Source organism: Pantherophis guttatus, chromosome 4 (genome assembly GCF_059756535.1).
Source record: "Pantherophis guttatus breed Tessera chromosome 4, ASM5975653v1, whole genome shotgun sequence".
Taxonomy (NCBI): domain Eukaryota; kingdom Metazoa; phylum Chordata; class Lepidosauria; order Squamata; family Colubridae; genus Pantherophis; species Pantherophis guttatus.
The window spans coordinates 134,992,600-135,000,941 of NC_142066.1; positions in this window are offsets into that span (position 1 = coordinate 134,992,600).

The following is an 8,342-nucleotide window of genomic DNA, read 5'->3' on the forward strand; positions in this document are numbered from 1 at the left end:
TAAAATATGTCCCACAGCTTTCTTTAATGTGCTTTTAGATTCATGTTCCTTCGATGGAGTATGATGATATAAACATTGGTTGCATATTGTGCCATTAAAATGGCTCCACATTGTCCTGTAAGTTCAGTAAATATATTTTGTTTATACAAAGGAATTTCTGAAGCTTGCAATCAAGAATATTTCCATATGGAATATTTAAAATAAATTTTAAAAAAAAGAAATGCAGTGAACAATTCTGTTTTGTGCTTGTTTCATACTGCTTATTACTAATCCTTGGCTCTACAGCAACTGCCAAAGAGTCAGTATAAATCAGAATAAAAGATTAAAATGAACACTGGCATGCCAATACCAGTGACCATTTTTCTTCCAAAATGCTTATGGTTGCTACATTCAGTTTTTTAGAAACTGATGCTTTCCTAACCTAATCCTAACCCTCACATCCTGGACATAAACTGTTTCAACCTCTACCCTCAAAACAACACTATAGAGCACTGCACACCAGAACAACTAGACACAAGAACAGTTTTTTCCCAAACGCCATCACTCTGCTAAACAAATAATTCCCTCAACACTGTCAAACTATTTACTAAGTCTGCACTACTATTAATCTTCTCATCATTCCTATAACCCCTCTCATTCCACTTATGATTGTATGTAATTTTGTTGCTTGTATCCTTACGATTTATATTGATATTGTTTCTGATTGTTTATTTTTTCCCTATGACTATCATTAAGTGTTGTACCTTATGATTCTTGATGAACGTATCTTTTCTTTTATATACACTGAAAGCATATGCACCAAGACAAATTCCTTTTGTGTCCAATAAAAAATTCTATTTGGCCAATAAAAAATTCTATTCTATTCTATTCTTTCAAAGCCTTCAGAAGGAAGTCAAATTATTCTGTAAGGAGAGTGAGAATGGGGAACACTGATGATTAGCCAGTAGAAATTATAAATTCTATGCATGTAAGTTTTTCCTAATCTTCTGCCTTTCCAAAGTGTTGGGCCTCAACTCTTACTTTCCACCAGCATGGCTAATGATTCCAATTGTTGCTTTACATCTCTCATAATTAGACAGGCATGAATTCTAGAAAATATGATTCCATATAACTGAAAGACAGAAAGTTAGAGAAGGTCACCAACGGAATAGTTTGAAACATAAGTTAGAGTTCTTGGATTCTTCCAAAGGACAATTGATGGAGGGTCTATTGGTGATACCTCCTTCCTTGCCTTACTTCTGTATCTTGTTCGGATTGCCTCCAATGATATTCAGGGTGATCTCCTTTGACGCAAAAACATTAACTTCTTAAACTGCTCTGTGATGCTTAACCAAGCCATATGGATATATATATGAATGGAGAGAGTTAACCCCCTGTTGAGAGAAAATAAAATGGGATACAAAAATACATAAGCCAGGGGATAAAAATGTTTGTCAAATAATGCTACTGCATCTAGGTTTATACCTGAGAGGTTGGCACTGGTGGATAATCTAAATCAGCACACCAATGAAGAGTTAACTACTAGTCAACGATGGATAATCTTCAACCTGAAGAAACAGCTGACAATAGTTTCTTGGAATATCATTATTGGCTAAAACGTTGTTCATAAACTGCTACACTACAGAACGTTGATAACTGCATTATCTGAATCTGGATCAAACAACATGTGAATCAACATTCACTGGTACACAGAATGCATCAGTTTTGCAGATCAACAGAATTGCCAATTGCAGTGGCTCAGGCAGTTGCAAGTTTGATGTTAGTCTTGCAAGGTAGTCCAGGCAAAATACAAAAGTAGGATTAGCTTTATCTGTGTTGTAAATTAGATTAATAGAATCTTACAAGTCTGAAGGTATCCTTCTTTCCCTCCCTTCCTCCCCTTATACTCTCTAAAAAACTAGGGAAAATCCCTTCTGAGATGCTTTCACAACCTCTTCTCCTTTAGACTCAAATTTTATTTACCAATCCATTATCTAGGTGGCAACTGTTCCTTTTGTCTTCCAAGGTTATTCCCACATACCATTACAAGAGCTGACCTTTGCTATGATGACTGAATTCACTTATTCACTATATTTACTGTGTTTCCCCAAAATAAGACCCTATCTTATATTTTTTTGAACCCTGAAATAAGCGCTTAGCCTTATTGCAATATAGACAATATACTTTTTATTCTGATAGACACTCATCTTGGTCTAGACTGGATATGATATGGACAACAATGGACTTGACCCTAAACATTGAACAAGTGAAGATAGAATCAAATTTGCGGGCAGATCATAACCCTGTGATTGCCATTTGGAAAGGGCAGAAAGGAAGAGCTAGATGAACCTTAAACAACACAATATTAAAAGAGAAAGACTTTGTACAGAAAATGGAGAGAGAGTTGGATTTCTTTTTTAAAGAAAATAAGAAATAAGAAACATCGATACAAAATCGTTGGGACACAATGAAGGCCTATGCCAGAGGATTAATTATAGATTATACTAGGAAAAGAAATGGGAAGAAAAGACAAGCTCTCAAAGGACTGACTGACGATTACAAAAGATGTGAAAAGGAACTCCAGAGAGACCCACACAAGAAAGATGTTAAAATTAAAATGGACATAATAAAACATAAAATAGACTTGCTGGAAAAGGAAGATCTAGCTCAAAAAATAAGAATCACCAAACAGAATTATTTTGAAAATGCGAATAAGCCTGTAAGATGGCTAGCTTATAAACTGAAAAAGGAGAGAGAATCAAGGAAAATAACGCAATTATTTGATGATCAAGGACAATGTAAATTTGGCAATAAGGAGATGGGGAAAATTATACAAGAATATTATAGACAGCTTTATAAAAAAAGAGATAATAGAGGAGGAAAAAGTGATAAGGTATATACAAAAAGCAAATCTACCACAGATTCCCAAGGATATTGAAGAGATGATGGAAAGAAACATTACGATGATGGAATTAACAGAGGCAATTAAGAAGCAGAAGAATGGAAAAGCACCAGGACCAAACGGCCTGCCGGTTGAGTACTATAGGGCGCTACAAGAATCCTTAAGTCTTCCATTACTGGAAATTATGAACGAAGTAATGACAAACAAGGAAATACCCAAATCATGGACAGAGGCTTATATCACATTGATCCATAAAGAAGATACAGACCCACAACTAATTAAAAACTATAGGCCTATATCCCTGCTAAACTCAGACTATAAAATTTTTGCTTCAATATTGGCAGAAAGACTTAAGAGATATTTGAATAATTTTATACATTCAGATCAAAATGGATTCCTACCCAAAAGACAAATTAGAGATAATATAAGAATAATACTGAATACTTTAGAATATTATGAAGCACACCCTGAAAAGCAGATGGCTCTGATATTTTTAGACACTCAAAAAGCATTTGACAATGTGAACTGGCAATTTATGACGTTACAAATGGAAGAGATGGGCTTTGGTAGGAAATTTATTCAGGCAATTGAAGCTATATATTCTAAACAGACGGCAAAGGTTATGATTAATGGAGAGTTGACTGATTTTATTGAGATACAAAAAGGTACCCGTCAAGGATGCCCATTGTCCCCATTGTTGTTTATTTTGACACTGGAAATTTTAAAAAGAAATATTAGAGAAGAAAAAGAGATAAAAGGTATGAAAATTCGAAAAGAAGAATATAAATTATAAGCTTTTGCTGATGACCTGGTCTTTATTATTGAAGAACCACTAGCATCAATTAAAAAACTGACAGAAACTATTTGAGAGTTTGGGAAAGTTGCTGGTTTGAAAATTAACAAAGACAAGACAAAAATAATGACTAAAAATATGTTAAAAAAACAAAAAGAAGAGTTGATGGAGATTTCCAAGATGCAGGTCACAAACAAGGTAAAATATTTGGGATACACTTGACACCGAGGTGTAGTTCACTTAAAGAAAATAATTATAATAAGCTTAAGCAACAGATAGAGTTAAATTTGGTGAAATGGGGAAATTTGCAGTTATCCATGATTGGTAGGATTGCAACTATTAAGATGAATATCTCACCTAGAATTCTGTACCTCTTTCAGACTATTCCAATAAAATTGGGTAAGGAATTTTTTGTAGACTTGAATAAAATGGTGTTGAAATATGTTTGGCAGGGAAAAAAAGCAATAATAAAACTAAACTGTTGCAGGATGCTAAAATGAGGGGTGGTTTTGGACTACCAAATTTTGAACTATATTATCAAGCAGCTAATTTAATATGGATCAAAGAATGGATAATATTGAAAAATACTAGACTTTTGAATCTGGAGGGACATGATTTGTTGATGGGTTGGCATGCCTTTTTATGGTACAAAGGAACTAAAATACAGGGGTATTTTAAAAGATACCAGATATGTGAAGCTTTATATCTGAACTGGGAGAAGATTAAAAAGTTTCATTATTTGAAGATACCAGTCTGGGTATCGACAATTGAAGCCTTCTCATATCCAGTGATATTTAAAGGAGAACAAATTGTTAGATACAGTGAATTATTGGATGAAAAGGGTGATCTTAAATTAAAACAAGATTTAAAAGACCAGGGATTTAAGATGGATTGGTTTTCATATATGCAAATATTTTCTAGATATCGAGAAGATCTCAAACAAGAAGGTATTTATAATGTTTTGACTATTTTAGATAAGATATTAATGGGTTCTGACGACCATGTAATTAAAAAGTTATATGGATACTTGTTAGAGGTAAAATTGGAAGAAGAACAAGTTAAAGAATCAATGATAGCATGGGGGGAAAAATTTGGTTATGGTATTGATTTGGAGAAATGGCAAAAATTGTGATCACATAACTATAAAATGACAATGTCTACAGCATATAAGGAGAATTTGTATAAGATGTTTTACAGGTGGCATATACCTGTAGCCAGAATGTTCAAGAATAAATCGGAGAAGTATTGGAAGTGTCATCAGTCCCCAGGATCTTATTACCATATTTATTTATTTATTTAATTTGTATACCACCCTTCTCCAACAGGACTCAGGGCGGTGAACAGCCAGAATAAAACAGAACATACAAAATTTAAAAAACAATCTAAAATAATTAAATATTTTTTTTGGCTGCAATTTAAAACAAACCCAATTTAAATCAATTTAAAATTAACCAAAAACTATGGGGTCAAGCCAGGCCGGCTAGGTGAAATAAATAAGTTTTTAGGGCCTGACGAAAAGTCTGGAGGTCTGGTATTGTACGTATCTCTGGGGGGAGGTTGTTCCAGAGGGCGGGCGCCGCCACAGAGAAGGCTCTCCCCCGGGGGTCGCCAGCCGACACTGTTTGGTGGACGGCACCCTGAGGAGGCCCTCTCTGTGCGAGCGTACTGGCCGGTGGGAGGCTATTGGTGGCAGAAGGCGGTCTCATAAGTACCCCGGCCCTAAGCCATGGAGCACTTTAAAGGTGGTCACCAACACCTTGAAGCGCACCCAGAAGACCATCGGGAGCCAGTGCAGCTTGCGCAGGAGAGGTGTTACATGGGAGCGCCCAATCGCTCCCACAATCCCCCACGCGGCCACATTCTGGACCAGCTGGAGCCTCCAGGTGCACCTCAGGGGGAGCCCCATGTAGACAGCATTGCAGTAGTCCAGGCGGGAGGTGACGAGTGCCTGAGTGACCGTGCGTAGGGAGTCCCGATCTAGAAAGGGACGCAACTGGCGTATCAGGCGAACCTGATAAAAAGCCCCCCTGGCCACGGCCGTCATATGCTCTTCTAAAGACAGCCGTGCATCCAGGAGGATGCCCAAGTTGAAAGCCCTCTCCGTGGGGGCCAGTGATTCGCCCCCAATAGCCAGCAATGGCACCAGCTGGCTATATCGGGATGCCGGAAGCCACAGCCATTCAGTCTTGGAAGGGTTGAGTCGGAGCCTGTTTCTCCCCATCCAGGCCCGCACAGCCTCCAGGCACTGTAACATCACTTCAAGGGCATCGTTGGGGTGGCCTGAAGTGGAGATGTACAGCTGGGTGTCGTCAGCGTACTGATGGAACTCCACCCCGAAGCCACGTATGATCTTGCCCAACGGCTTTACATAAATGTTGAACAGAAGGGGCGAGAGGACCGACCCTTGTGGCACCCCACAAGGCACCTCGGGGTCGACCGCTGCCCCCGTCAACACAGATTGCAACCGGTCAGAGAGGTAGGAGGAGAACCACTGCAGAACGGTGCCCCCCACTCCCAGCCCCTTCAACCGGTGCAACATGATACCATGGTCGATGGTATCAAAAGCCGCTGAGAGATCTAACAGGACCAGGATAGAAGAGCAACCCCTATCCCGAGCCCTCCAGAGATCATCCACCAACGCGACCAATGCCGTTTCCGTGCTGTACCCAGGCCGGAAGCCGGACTGGAGTGGGTTTAGATAGACAGCTTCATCCAGGTACTGGGGAAGCTGCCACGCTACCACACTCTCAACAACCTTCGCAACGAAGCGAAGGTTGGAGACTGGACGATAGTTAGCCAAAACAGCCGGATCCAGAGAGGGCTTCTTGAGGAGGGGCCTCACAACCGCTTCTTTCAAAGCGGCCGGCAGGACCCCCTCAATCAGAGAAGTGTTAACAATCCTCTGGAGCCAGCCTCATGTAACCTCCCGGGAAGCCAGTACCAACCAGGAGGGACACGGGTCCAATAAACATGTGGTCATGTTCAGCCATCCCAGGATCCTGTCCATTTCCTCGGGAGCCACAGGATCGAACTCCTTCCAGATAACGTTCTCAAGACCTGCCTCAGTCATCCTGTCCAGACATACCCAGTCAGAGGCCAGCCCTTCCTGAATCTGAGCGATCTTGTCATGCAGATACTGCACAAAATCCTCAGCTCGACCCTGCAAGGGGTCATCCCGCGCTTCCAGATGGAGGAGGGAGCGGGTCACCCTAAACAGGGCAGCTGGGCGATTATCTGATGACGCGATAAGAGCGGCAAAATAGCTGGATTTCGCCGCTTTTATTGCCACTAGGTAGGTCTTAATATGAGATCTCACCAGTGTTCGGTCGGATTCGGAACAGCTGGTCCTCCAATTGCTCTCTAGGCGTCTTTTCCAGCGCTTCATCTCCCTCAGCTCCTCGGAGAACCAAGGAGCTAGGTGAGTTCAGTGCCGGGTCAGAGGCCACAAAGGCATGACGCGGTCCAAGGCCCCGGCAGCCACACTATCCCAGGTGGCCACCAGGTCCTCAGCCAAGTCATGAGCCAGAGTCTCAGGGAATGGCCCAAGCTCCATCTGGTGGACATGCCCAGAACCAAGGAGATTTTGGACTAAGATACACACATGGTTGGAAAAAATGACAAAGAGACATTTTGACCTTAAACCAGAAATATTTTTATTAGGGATCTTACCAGAGACATTTAATAAAGAATTGTGAATATTTTAACAGCGGCTAGAATTGTATTTGCAAAAAATTGGAAAGGAGAGAAGAAAATTGCTGATGAAGAAATTATTAAAAAAATATTGGACTGTGCTGAAATGAATAGATTGATATTCGAAATAAGAGAACAGGAAGATAAATAATATTATTTGATATGGGAGCTATTTTACCAATGGGTAGATAATAAAGAATGGAGATGAAATATTACATGTGAAATGAAATTTAGATAAAATGTGTAAACGTTTGTTTTTAGTTAGATGAAAGAATACTTGTCACAATTGAAATTTTGAAAATGTTGAGAGCACAAAATGATTTTAACCAACCAAATCACTGTCTGTAAGTATATGGAAAGATGATAGTTTTTAATGTTGTTTTTGTTTAAAAATAAAAAACTTTATTAAAAAAAAAAGCACAATTGGACTTATAATCAGGGGATGTCTTACTTTGGGGGAAACAGGGTATTAAACCTATATCCTACTTTTATAGAGGAATTTATGGTAATGTAATAGTGCTTCCTCCTTCTATTTTTTCTCACAACATGAATAAGAGCAACTGGCCCAAAATCATCCAATGTGGTTCACTGACTGAAAGAGGACTAGAACCTGGGTCTAATACTTTAACAATGATACTATACTGGCTTTCAGTTCAGTGGTGGGTTTCAACTGGTGTAACAACTGGTTCGCTCCGCGCAAGTGCATTGCATTTCAGAACAGCTGAGGCGCGGCAATCCGCTCCTATTAGCTGGGCTGCACCTATCAGCTGGGCCTATCAGCTGTGCTAAAAATGAACTAATATAGGTAGGTATAGCACAGGGGCGGGTGGGCGGGCCCAGCTGATGGTTGGAGAGAACCGGTTCGCTCTCAGCTCATCATTGGAGCTACCAGCTTGCCCGAACCAGGGAAAACCGGTAGAAACCCACCACTGTTTCATTTGATCTGGATATCAGGAGATACACCAAGCACATGAGAAA